This window comes from Nicotiana sylvestris, chromosome 3 (assembly GCF_000393655.2).
Source record: "Nicotiana sylvestris chromosome 3, ASM39365v2, whole genome shotgun sequence".
In the NCBI taxonomy this organism is placed as follows: domain Eukaryota; kingdom Viridiplantae; phylum Streptophyta; class Magnoliopsida; order Solanales; family Solanaceae; genus Nicotiana; species Nicotiana sylvestris.
In genome coordinates, this window is record NC_091059.1 from 81,777,860 (window position 1) to 81,790,718 (window position 12,859).

Consider the following 12,859-nt stretch of genomic DNA (forward strand, 5'->3'; position numbering starts at 1 on the left):
ATTCAAAGAATCTACAATCTTTTTAAATTCTAAGATAAGAAATCATTTGATATTCCTTACTATTTTGTTCAGTAACGTCGATCATAAATTTTGAGAACTTTTCTAAAAGATTTAAGACTAAGCTCTAAAGAGGAAAGTTAAAGGATGTACATATAATTTGCAACTAAAAGTTGCATTACTATTATGTTATTGATATGAACGATATAAACGCCTAACCTTGTAGGTTGATGCAGTATTAAAAACGTTTAACCTTATTGTGTTGGGCCCGGGCTCTGCACGGGCCTACAACCCACTAGTATAGAAGAACACATACAAAATACTCAATAATTATATTAAGTATCATTGTAAATTACAAAGAATTAAAAATCACATAAGCAAATATCCAAATTATACAACACTATTTTTACAATTCCTAAAAAGGAAGAGAAGAATTGTAAGGTGCAAAAATGGCAACATCTTCATACAGCCCCTAGAAAAATAAAGTTCGTTCCTCTTTGGCTTCAACTTGTTCTTTAACATGTCAACCGCTTCAACTTGCTCTGCCTCACCATCTTCAAGGGAAGATTTATTAATTGGTATATGGTAGATATACCATTATTAAGGTATTTATTAATTATTTGAAGACTAATGGTATATCTACCATATACCAATTAATCACTAGGAAACCATGACTACAAAGGAAGTTTGTTAACATCAGTAAGAGCGAGTTGTCAATAAAACTGACTCGTACATTAGTCTTATCTATCTTCCAATTTGCAACTCTATCTGAGATCAGGGCTACATGCTCTACCTTAGCCTTCTCCCTCCTCGTATCTCCTAGCCTGTCCTCAGTGCTCCTCGACATCATGAGGAACTGCTAAGTCCATTAAGACATCACACTGTTAGCAAGTTTCTGTAAACATGGCAAGCCACATCTATTATGTTTTGAAACAACATTTGTAAACTTGCTAAAAACAATTTACCACCATATCCATCTTTAGAAAGACATGAAACTTTGCATATAGGAATAAAAAAAGTCATAATTGAAATTGTAAGTTTACTGATTCAAACTAATATAAAACCTTAATCTAACAACAAACTACTATACAACCTGACAGAAATGATAATAATCATGCTAAACCTAGTCTATCTACAATAAAGTTTTCAAACAAACGTGGATTCAACTTTAATGATTAAATTATTGGTAACAGAGCATGAAGGACATTGTGTGATATCGTAATGTACATCTTGAAGCCACCTTATATAACATAAGTTGTATGTTCAATAAAGATAAAGATCAAAAAATTGCAAATGAAGTAGGTCCCAAGATTCTCTTTTCCATCTATCCAAGGCTTTTATCTTTAACAAGCAGAGAACCATAGAAGATCTATTGTAGAGGAGGACCAAAAAGACAAAGAAGGAACTCAAATTCACAAATTAACCACTTCGCTCACCTAGAGAAATATAATAAATAGCAGCTTATGTTTTGAGTGCACAACACCCTCAGTACTTTCGATTGCTTAATTAAACCACTAAAACACCTCAGAATAGTCAATTTGACATCCCTAAATGCACAAACACTAAATACTCATCGCAACAAATGAATGGAATCTGAATGGCATCGCAGCTAATCAAGGTCCTATCTCACAGCTAAATTAGGAGAGGAAACAATACAAGTTTAGCCCCCAAAAAGGGGTTCTGCTTGTTTTCCCAATAGTGTTAGGATAAACTACAACACCCACCCATAGTCCCATTTTACATATATGCATCTCTCCTTCAGTTACATAATTACGACACATCGACAATTAAAATTAATTTTTCAACCAAATCAAAAAACTAAAAGCATATAATTTCTTTCAGATGAAGAGAAGGCACTATTCTTGTATATAAAAATTCAAAAGATGACAAAATCTTTCGTTTCTTAACCATTTAGTTTGGTGGAATAAAAGTAAAAAGAATGCTAGTTGAAGACAACATCTAACATTTTCAATATTTGATATATACGATCATAGATTTCTTTAGGTAGAACCCTAACTATTACACGAAATCAGACCAATCAGAAAGTTAATGAAGATAGAGAAACTTACCATGAGAAGGAGAAAAAACCCTAAGACTAATTCACTAGAGAGGCGCAGAGAACGGAAAATCACAGTGACTAGAGGCATAGTCCAGTTCATTTCACTTTAATTAGAGAGGGGACGTGGGAGTGGGAGTGGGTTTGGGGGCAGGGGGAAATTTGGGAAAAGAAAGCCTTTTTTTCTTTTTTAATTACTATAAATTATGTTTTAACGAAGGGATGGTATACTTTTAACGGCAAGATATTTTTCCCTCGCTAATGTTGAATCCAAACTTGACTTTAATGTCCAGAATAATTCTTGGCCGCTAGAAGTATACTTATAACGACCGGTTTCATGTCCTTTCTTAAAATAGTGGTCGTTAAAGATCAAAATACTTGTAGTACCTACCCGTTCACCTTGGGTCCTGATAATTCTTCTGAATCCTCTCCCCCGGAGATAGACCCGGTTATCCTTGACTTCTGTAACAAGTACCAAGTGACGCTTGGTCAGATCTATCCTTCTTTCTAGAGGATGGTATTGATGCTCCGCCATTTCACCGAAGGGGTTGAGGGTGAGACTTTTACCCTCAATCATTTGATCAGGAAGTATAGCCCTCGATTTTATCGAAGTTTGATCAGGCCCCATCATCGATCCAAAAAATCATTTTTCTCGAACATCGACGAGGGGAAGGATCGAGGGTGGATGAACAGATTTGTCCGAGTGAAGACCTCAGATATCATCCCGGCCCGAAGGATGCCTTTTCCGGAGAGATGGAACACGCAACGTAAGCAATTTTCCCTTAACCACTTTTTAATACTTTTCTTTTGAAGTAAGGACCTCTCTGCGCTCCCTACAGCCGCTGCTTGGTACCCCGAGGCGGTTCAGGACTTATCGGGATGGATCGAGCGGTTGGACATGGCGTTCCCATATCTTGTTCGGTCTTGGACCGACCTGGTCAAGGAGCGATGAATAGCCAAGAATCATGGTAGAGTTTCCTTACCGCCTACGCCTAGTATTCGTGTTTCTACCTGCGCCCTTTAGTGATAATCTTTTTGCGGTTATTGCGCTTGTGCAGGTCTTGGCGAGAATATGCAGATGAGGCCGCCCCCTAGTGGAGAAGTGGAGGCTTTGGAGCCCGGAAAGGGCAAGAAGAGAAAAGGCAAGGCAGCTTTCGTCCTTCCTACGGCAAAGAAACCCAGGTCACTCGAGCATCGAGCCGCTGCTGGGACCTCTGCTTCAATTTCAGGGGCGAATCCCAACACCGAGGAAAAGGATGACGATCAATGTCAGCTAGCACAGAGGATGAGGTCGAATGCGAGAGCCTCGCAGCTGCCTCGATCGGAGGCTGCTGAGTCTGGAACGGCTGACTCCGGTCGGTCTCGTGAACCAGAGACCCTTGAAGAGGGTGTTAATGTGGCCTCAAATCACACAACCGGGTTCGACGCAATTTTCGTTGAGGGGATCGCTGCCATCGATCCCAGAGCTTTTCAGGAGCTGGGGTTGCCTTTTGGAGAAATTGGCAATATAGGTGATTTCATCTCATGCTTTAAGGTCTCGTCAGGGGAGCTGGGCGATGCTCAAGATGCGAACGCCTCCAAAGCAGGAATTCCTCTCAAGGGGGAGGCTCACTCGCCAATATTTTTTATGGTGTTAGCGATAACGTCAGTCTCGACGTTCCTAGTGTCGTTGATCCGGGATTCAGAGGCTTATTCTGCCCGAGGAGAGAAGGAATTAGGAGAGCTCTGAGCTGCTCTGGAGAGAGCGGTCCGGGAAAAGGCTGACCTTGTTATGCAGGTATTTCGCGCTGCTGGTACCCAACCTTTGCTCCCGTATTCCGACATAAATTGGCTCATCTTTCTTTTGTAGGTCGAGCAGAATGGTTCACTGATTAGCCAACTGAACACGGAGATCTTTGGGCTGAGGAAGTGAAATGAAGTAGCGACTGCGGAGTTGGCGACATCCCAGGATCCTCTCAAGGATGCTCGCAAGGAGGTTGTTGCCTTGGCCACGGCTAAGTCCGAGGTTGAACGAAACGCTGCCACTTATCTGGAGGACGCAACCACGACACATAAAATAGCTTGTGACGTATCGATAGCAGCTGAACAGAAGCTAACTCGAGCTATTAATCATGCTAAGGCGGAGGCGAGGAGAGAGACCTTGGAGGAAATCAGAGCCAGGAGTGTCGACTTGTCAGCTGATCACGAGGAAGCCCACAAATTGGAGAGAGAACTGGCGCTTTTAATTGCCTCGATGAGGGCGAAGATAGTAGTGATGAGGAGTAGTCCTCAAGTCGTTTTGTATCCCCTCCTTTTCCCTTTGTATGTCCCAGGGGATGGATTTTGTAAAGATGTCTTTTGTGGATACGTTTTTGGCAATGTAAAAAAGAGGGGCTTTCCTCCTTTCAGTTTTTTTAGTCTTTCCTTTTTAGTTCCTTTGCTTTCACGGGTTGACTTTCGACCTTTGATGTTAACCTTTCGAAATCCGTTCTTGGAGCGACCGAGACCCTCAAACTGGGCCATACCCAGGGTTAAATTGACAGCTCCTATTGGACTGGTGCTGGCGATATCGAGGAACCCCCATAGCCTCAAAGTTTTTAACTTCTGCGGGGTAGCAACATTTGTTTGATCTGGTAAAGGGGGGCCTCGAGGTGATTCTTCCTAGGAGAGGGTGATGTTAACGCGGCCAGAATTAATTGGCCTTTTACACAGGTGGGCAGTTGCTGCCTTGCCCCTATATATTCATCCATTTGCTGCTTGGACAGATTATCCCTCCACAGAGTCTGGCGTTCGTGCTAGTTCTTCTGTTGCTTAAATTCAAAAATTTTGCTCAGATCCACATCTTTCTCCTCCTATTCCATCGTAGCCATGACTACCACATTGACGTCCCACCGTCGGGGAGGGGGGAGTTCTTCCTGTGCTCTATATTTGGTTGGTGATAGCGACTCACCGCCGATGCCCGATGAGCGAGCCTCGGGGTGCCCTACCTCGAAGAGAGCCGTCACACCAGGGAGGCCTTCTAATGTTCTGGGTCACTGGGAGCATGTGTCAAGGATCATCTCATCAGCGGGAGAGGAAAACCTCGAAATGATCAGAAAAGACTGCGGATGGGGAGAAGGCGCGATATTACAAGTACCTTCTCCTGAGGAGAGCGTCATGACATACATTGAGGGGTTTTTGAGCATATATATGACATACTTATTTTTGCTTTATATCATTTTATGCGGTAGGAGCCTACTTAGGCCGTTAATATATATGAACATCCATAATTCGCTTTAGTTGAATACGAATCTTTTCTTTAAATAAGTTGAGGTGTGCCATCCGATCACATAGTCGATGACCCTCACATCGATATCTTAACTAATGTATAAAAATGCCTTAAAGTCTCGTAGTTTTCTTTAGGCACGTTAATAAAATAAACTGTCATAGCTGCGGGTACAGTTCCTGTGATGTAGTTGTGATGCTTAATTTCTAAAATCCGGGGGTACATTTATGTGACCCGGCCACAATTTAATCCCATTAATAAAATAAACATATTGTGGATCATGGGCAGGGCTCCCGTGACATGATTCGCGATGTGTAACAAAATAATTAGCTGTATAACAATTGGATTATTAAAAGCGATTTTAAAAGGGATAAAAATTCACATAGGTTTCAAGGATGTTTTAAAATCAAATAAATAAGCCAACATTAATAGTTGAGCGACCGTGCTAAAACCACGGAACCCAGGAATGCCTAAGACCTTCTCCTGGGTTAACAGAATTCCTTACCTGGATTTCTATGTTTCACGGACTATGAAATAGAGTCAAACTTCCTCGATTCGGGATTTTAAATCGGTGACTTGGGACACCATATATTATCCCAAATGGCAACTTTGAACAACAAATAAATAATCCCATTTCGATTGTCACTTAAATTGGAAAAAAACTCCCTTATACCCTTTTGGGGTGGTAAAAAGGAGGTCTGACACCAGCTAGATGTGGAAGTAATGTAGGTAGAGGTGGAGGTAAGGAGGGTATAGGTTGTCCTAGAGGTGAAGGTTGCTCATTGCTATGTATTTCCTGGTAGTCCCGAGGTAGAGTCATTCGATGTAGTTATCACAGGTATTATATCGATTTGTTATAGATATTCCCCGACATTATTTGATTTAAATTCTACTTATTCGTATGTGTTTTCATATTTTTCATCACAATTGAGTACGCCTCGCGATTCACTTGATATTCCTATTTTTGTGTCTATGACGTTGGGTAATTCAATTATAGTTAATCGGGTGTACTAATATTGTATGGCGATAATTAATGGTTTTGATACGATGGTGATCTTTTTTTGCTGGAGATGATGGAAATTGAGGTTATTCTGGGTATGGACTATTGTCCCTGTATTATGCTATCATGAATAGCCACACCAATACTATCACTCTATCTATGCCTAGGATTACCTAGACTTGAATGGAGTGGGTCATATAGTCATTTTGTAGGTAGAGAGATTTCATTTCTGAAGGCTCAACATATATTTGAGAAAGGGTGTATAACATATTTGACTTTTATTCGGGATTCCAGTGTAGAGGTTCCTTCCATAAATTCAGTACCGGTTGCGACTAAGTTTCTAGAGGTTTTTGCTACAGATTTATCGAGCATACTATCAGACACATATATTAATTTTTTTATTGACTTAGTTCCGAGCACTTGGCCCAAATTTATTCCACCATAATGCATGTCTCCAGCTGAGGTGAAGGAATTGAAGGAGTAGTTGCAAGATTTGCTTGATAAAAGATTAATTAGGCTGAGTGTTTTGTCTTGGGGCATGCTGATGTTATTTGTGCAGAAGAAGGAAGGTTCCATGAGGATGTGTATTAATTACAACCAGTTGAACAAGGTCACTATCAAGAAAAAGTATCTATTGCCTCTTATTAATTATTTGTTTGATCAACTTCAGGGTTGTTCAAGCCTTATTTTGACTCTTTTGTGATTGTGTTAATTGATCATATCTTGGTTTACTCTCAAAGTATGGAGGAGCATGACTAGCATTTGAGAATTGAGCTTCACTTTAAAGGAGAATCAACTTTATGCTAATTTTTGAAATCTGAGTTCTGGTTGGATTTTGTTACATTCTTAGGTCATGCTGTGTCTAGTGATGGTATTACGGTTGATTCTAAGAAGATTGATGCAGTTAAGAATTGTTCGAGACCTACTTCAGCTACGAACATTCGATGTTTCTTGGGTTTGGCAGGCTAGTATTATTTCTTTATAGAGGGGTTTTCATCCATTGCAGTCCTATTGACTAAATTGACTCAAAAGGGTGTTTCTTTTAGATAGCTCGAGGAGTTTGAGGAGAGCTATCAGAAGCTCAAGTTTGCTTTGACCACAACCCTAGTTTTGGTGTTGCTCAAAGATTCCGAGCCATACATGATGTATCATGATGCTTTTTGCGTTGGTCTTAGTGCAGTGGCTATGTAGGAGGTAGAGTGATTGCATATGTGTCACGATAGTTGAAGCCTCATGGAAAAAATTATACAGTTCATGATTTGGAGTTGGCAGAGATTGTGCATGTCCTTAAGATTTTGAGGCATTAGTTGTGTGGTGTGTCATGTGAGGTCTACACTGATCATCAGATTCTTCAGCACTTGCTCAAACGAAGGGATTTGAATTTGAGGTAGAGAAGGTGGTTCCTTGTTGAATGATTAAGATATTAATATAATGTATTTTCCGGATAAGCCGAATGGGGCAGCGGATGCATTGAGTAGAAAGGCAGAGAGTATGAGGAGTTTAGCATTTATTCCAGTTGAGGAGAGGCCTTTGTCCATGGATGTTCAGGACATGACCAATAGACTTTTGGGATTGACATTTCCTTTTATGAGTGCATTAATGTATGCCAATGTGATGATCTACATTTGTTGGTACTTAAGGACACTATTCTAAGAGTTGGCACTGGGAAGGTGGCTATTGGATATGATGGTGTTATGCGACTTTAGGGTCAGATTTGTGTTCCTAATGTTGATAGTTTGAGGGAGTTGATTCTCAAGGAGGCTTACTGTTCTAGGTATTCTATTCATCTAGGTGCCATAAAGAAGTATCATGACTTGAAGTAGTATTATTGGTGGTAGATGATGAAGAAGGACATTGTTGAACATGTTTCACGAGGTTTGAATTCCCAGTAAGTGAAGTATGAGCATCACAAACTAGGTGGTGCGACTAAGATGTTGATTATACATGAGTGGGAGTGAGAGCACATTATTATGGATTTGTGTAGGTTTTCCCCATATTTTATAGAATTTTGATGCCATTTCGGTCATTCTTGATAGATTGACTAAGTCCGAGCATTTTATTCCGGTGATGACTTCTTACATTACAGAGAAGTTGGCTCAGATCTATATTAGAGAGATTGTTCGGTTGCATGATGTGCCTATTTATATCATTTTGGACATGGATAATCAATTCACTATTTATTTTTAGAGAGTTGTTCCGCGTGAGTTAGGCACAAAGATGGAGCATAGAACAACTTGTGTTGGTACTCATAGTATCTTGTTTCGAAAAGAGAAAGGCGAGAAACAATAGGTTTACCTTTTCTTCCATGATATGTCAAAGCGATTCAGATAACACCAAAATGGATATGGGTAGAACCATGATTTCTCTATTGTTTGGTAAAATCATCCGGGATTTGAAGGGTGATAAATTGTTCCACTCTAGTAGCAAGAAAAGGATGCTGGTCACATTTTAAGGCAGAAACATATTCCTTCATGCCTTTTTGTCTGTGTAGAACTAAGGAACAAATTTGGGGCCAAGGTAAAAATAATGTTTTTTTTTGGCAAAGGCTGACTAAGGGTTTATGAGGGGTAATTCGGTGAAGGTTTGTTTTTGTTCATCGGGTAGGATATCTACTTCATATAAGTAATAAAATTTTTTGGACAATATTTTATATAGAGTAAGGAACATATTCATTTTTGTAAGGGAAGAGGATTATAGAAATAACTCGAACATATTTAGTAAATTGTTCCTCCCTCCAAAAGGATGGTTTGTGTAAGGCACCATAAAATTTTATCTAGAACCCGGGGTTTCATTGTGCTGAGGTAAGCTGATATGTTTGAGGATTGTAGAAATTCTTTGCAGCAAGATTTTAGTGTTGTATAGTGCGTCAGAAAGATGAAGAGTAATTTTTACAGAACCTGCCGTAAACTCTACGACCGCGTAACCTCTTCATGGATCGTAGATCGGCCACAGAATGCAACAGAACCTAAGCAAAATTTTGAAGGATATTTTGCGGTTAATTATGCAACCGCATAATAATTTCACGGGCCGCACATCAATAACATAACTAGCATGAGAAAATTTCTGACGGAGATTCCATGTTGTATTATGCGATTGCATAACTATTCTGCGGGCTGCAGAACAGCCATAGAGTTGACCAGGCCTACCTAGTTTAGGGACCATTTTTGTGATCTCCTTACCACATATCATTTTGCGGTCCGATCTACGATCGCAGACGCGGTTTCGTAGGCATAAGTTGGGAAAATTTTTACCCGATCCCATTTTTATAAAACAACCTTGGAGGTTATTTTAGAAGGTTTCAGCTTATGTTTTAGAGAGAGGGGTGTGCTCTAGAGAGAGGGAGGAATCCCTAAGAACTTTATTCATCAACTGCTTAAGTCTTGGATAATTCACAAGGAAAACTCGCAAAATTGTCTACTAAAGAGGTAAGGTTCTAGCCCTAGCTTTCTATTACGAAGATGTATAATGAGGAGTGTGATTCTTTGGAATGGAAGTTGTTCTTATGCATGCATATACCAATAAAGGTGGTGGAGAGGTCATTGAAGTAATGTGGGTAAGCTTTTGGTGTTAGATTAGTTATGGGGGGAAGGAAACTAGTAGAAGAATCTTGTAGTTAAATTTGCACACATAGTGTTTGATGAAATGCTTAGATGAGTTGACCCCATGAACTTCTTCCTAATTATGGTTTGATTGTGTCATCTCTCTAATAAATTCAAGTCTATAGGATTTCCGAAATGTATTAGTAAATTAAGAAAATCTCAAGTGAGGTATGTTGGCTAAACCCCTCTTACAGAATTAAATTCCATGATGTCCTCGTAAGTTGAAATTATGATTGGCTTAAGTTCTCATTCCTCATGCTTCGAGTCCTTCCTAATAAAATTGATTATTCTAAATAAGTGTTGTGTTGAAAGGTGTATCTAGTCAAAATGTTTACGTAATGTTCCTATCATATCATGAGCTCATCCGAGAATGTGATCGAGTATGACCAATGTATCAAAGGTGTTATGATTTAAAATCAAGTTTCAATTGCAAGTTATTATGCCTTATTGTGGAAGAAAACTCAATGTTCTTAAGACCCTTATTGCTCATGTATATACTTAATGTCTCGATTGGAAATACCCTTATTGTTGATAATCCATGATGATGCTTAAAAATAAAAGGAGTGTGTATGAAATATGAAATACAGCTGACGTGCCAAGAATGAAATTACACTTGTGGCCACTAGTGCCAATAAAATGAAAAGATGTGTGAAAGAGTATGAAACGAACTATAACTCCTTTTTATAATGAATGTTTTGGGAGTATCATTTAGTCACCGAGGAAGGGTAGGTTGAAATAACCTAACCCCGAAACTACACATGTCAGTGTAGGAGTGACTGAGGGGTAAATGCCTATATTGATGTGTTGTGATTGTTCCCCTTAAATGGGATAAGAGTAAGGTGTGATAGTACGCTATAATTGCATGTTTTAGCTGCTTATTGCACTTTTTGTTTGAGCTTTAATTACTAGTGTTTGCCCTTATTGTGTGTGTTATGCCTTGTAGGAGTAATTACGAGCTATGTAGATGTTACGGAGTTAATTCGAGATGTTTAGAGCCTTGAAGTCTGAGTAAAAGCCCAAAATATTAAGCCGGGATTGCATTCAGGAGTCGAGAATCATATCTGGATGTCAAAAATCAAGAAACAATCCGTACTCCAAGAAACTTCCACATCTGTAGCATGTGGAGCAGCGTGTGGGGTGCCGCGGTTGCCTATTTTTCTGTTTTTGTCAAATTGGAAGCTCCCCTGATAAGTCCCACTAATGCCCTACATGGCGCATTTTCCTAAGCGGGGCGCCTGTTGTCGCGCCCCTCTTTCTCGCGAAATCGGGTTTATGACATTTTTGGTTGGGACAACTCTTTCCTTTTGGAAAGGGGGTTTGCACTTTGAAGAGTCGCACTAAGGATTTAAGGTGCGTTAGGGAACCTACAGGGTTCATTTATAACTACGTTTGGTAACCGGAGACAGGGTAAGTGCTTGAAATTATCCTAAAGGGAAGGTGTTAGGTACCCCTCAGGATCCACTAGTGTGGTTCTCGGCCAGACAGTATTTGTGAATTTGTACAATTAGCAAATAACAAGTATGACTCAAATAGTAAGGGTTTTAAGTTTAAGAACACGGATGTTTGGAAAGCAGTTAATGAAAAGCAAGATTTTGAAAAGAATTACAATCTAAGCATATTCGGGAATGTAAAAGGGTGTCGTTTGTTTATAATATGGATTACATCAATGCAATACCCGGTATGGCACTCCTCAAATAAGGGCTACACGTGGTATTAACGCACCGGTCATCATATCCATATCTACACTTTTCTGCCCCGCAAAGGTAATTAAAGCGAGGGTTGGTCTTGACCCCTATTGCATGCTGTTACCCGTCCCTTCCTATCAGTCCCGGAGGAATTTAGGACTCCTACCCTATAAAAGGGGGGGGGGGGGTTCTAGGCAGACCCTCAAGTTTAAAGGTAAAATACTAAAGCGACATATAATAAACAAGTAGGACTTCAATTAAGGGGAGCATGAAAGACAAATGAATGGCTCAGATATAACTCCACACACAGTACACATAAATAGCATGAATCATACATAATTATGGTATGAATTTAGATCCTAAGCATGGGATCTAAGTGATAACAGCAAAGTCATATTTATAATATAACTCAAATAGGAAGTCTTAATTAGGCTTGCCTACTAATTTTAACATGCTGACAGTCAAACAATAATCACAAAGACGGTTCTGATTTTATTTTAAGTTGATTACCTAAGACTTGCCTAAGCATAAAATAATATGCGGCAGTTACCAGAATTATTGAAACAGTTTGGAAGTTTTTTTTTACCTAAAACATGCTGTTCTAAATGTTGCAAAAAAACATGCAGGGATTGTGACCAGTTTTACTCAAACAAGATAATCAAACATAAGACTATTTTTGTGTCCTTTTCATGCATCAATAGTTTAACTCGGTGTGACTGAGCGAGTGTGAACAAGATCCTAAAATAGGGTATCTAGCGTGCACATATGAAAAATGCAGATTGATTGCAGAATATGCAGAATTCGTAGTGCAGGAGCAACATTTTATGTTAATGCTGTTATTTAGCCTAAAGCAGGATTTCTTAGTGATCAAGTGATATCAAATGAGATGCTGAAACAATAAACCTAAGAACATGGTGTCTAATGCATGATATGCTTTGAATGGGTTGATCTTACGCATGGATTCTAATGCACATATAGGAAATGTAAACCTAAGACACGGTTTCTACCCATCAATGTTGATAGCATATATAACTACCCTCCCATTTTCACTAGCTTGCTCCAATACTTGTTTACAACAGATTATTACAGACCAATACTAAAATGAATTACATAAGAAAAAATAAAGTTACACTATAGAGAGTCTAAAAACAGGTCCAGATTCCAACACCTGATTAAGACTTTCTCTCTGAGTTATGTAATAAATCACCTCAAATGCAAAGATTGTTCATAGCTTTTCCTCATAGATGGGTGTGTTAGAGTTCCCTAAGGACCTCAAGG

At 39.4% G+C, this 12,859-nt stretch overlaps 1 long non-coding RNA gene across 1 annotated transcript; it reads right to left on the reverse strand.

Moving 5' to 3' along the window:
• Window positions 1-310: 310 nt before the first annotated feature.
• On the reverse strand, window positions 311-2,259 carry LOC104221168 (uncharacterized). The gene is made up of 2 exons (XR_709659.2): window positions 2,067-2,259; window positions 311-853 (listed from the first exon to the last, which is right to left on the reverse strand). It is a non-coding gene; the product is annotated as an uncharacterized lncRNA (long non-coding RNA).
• Between the last annotated feature and the right edge of the window lie 10,600 nt (window positions 2,260-12,859).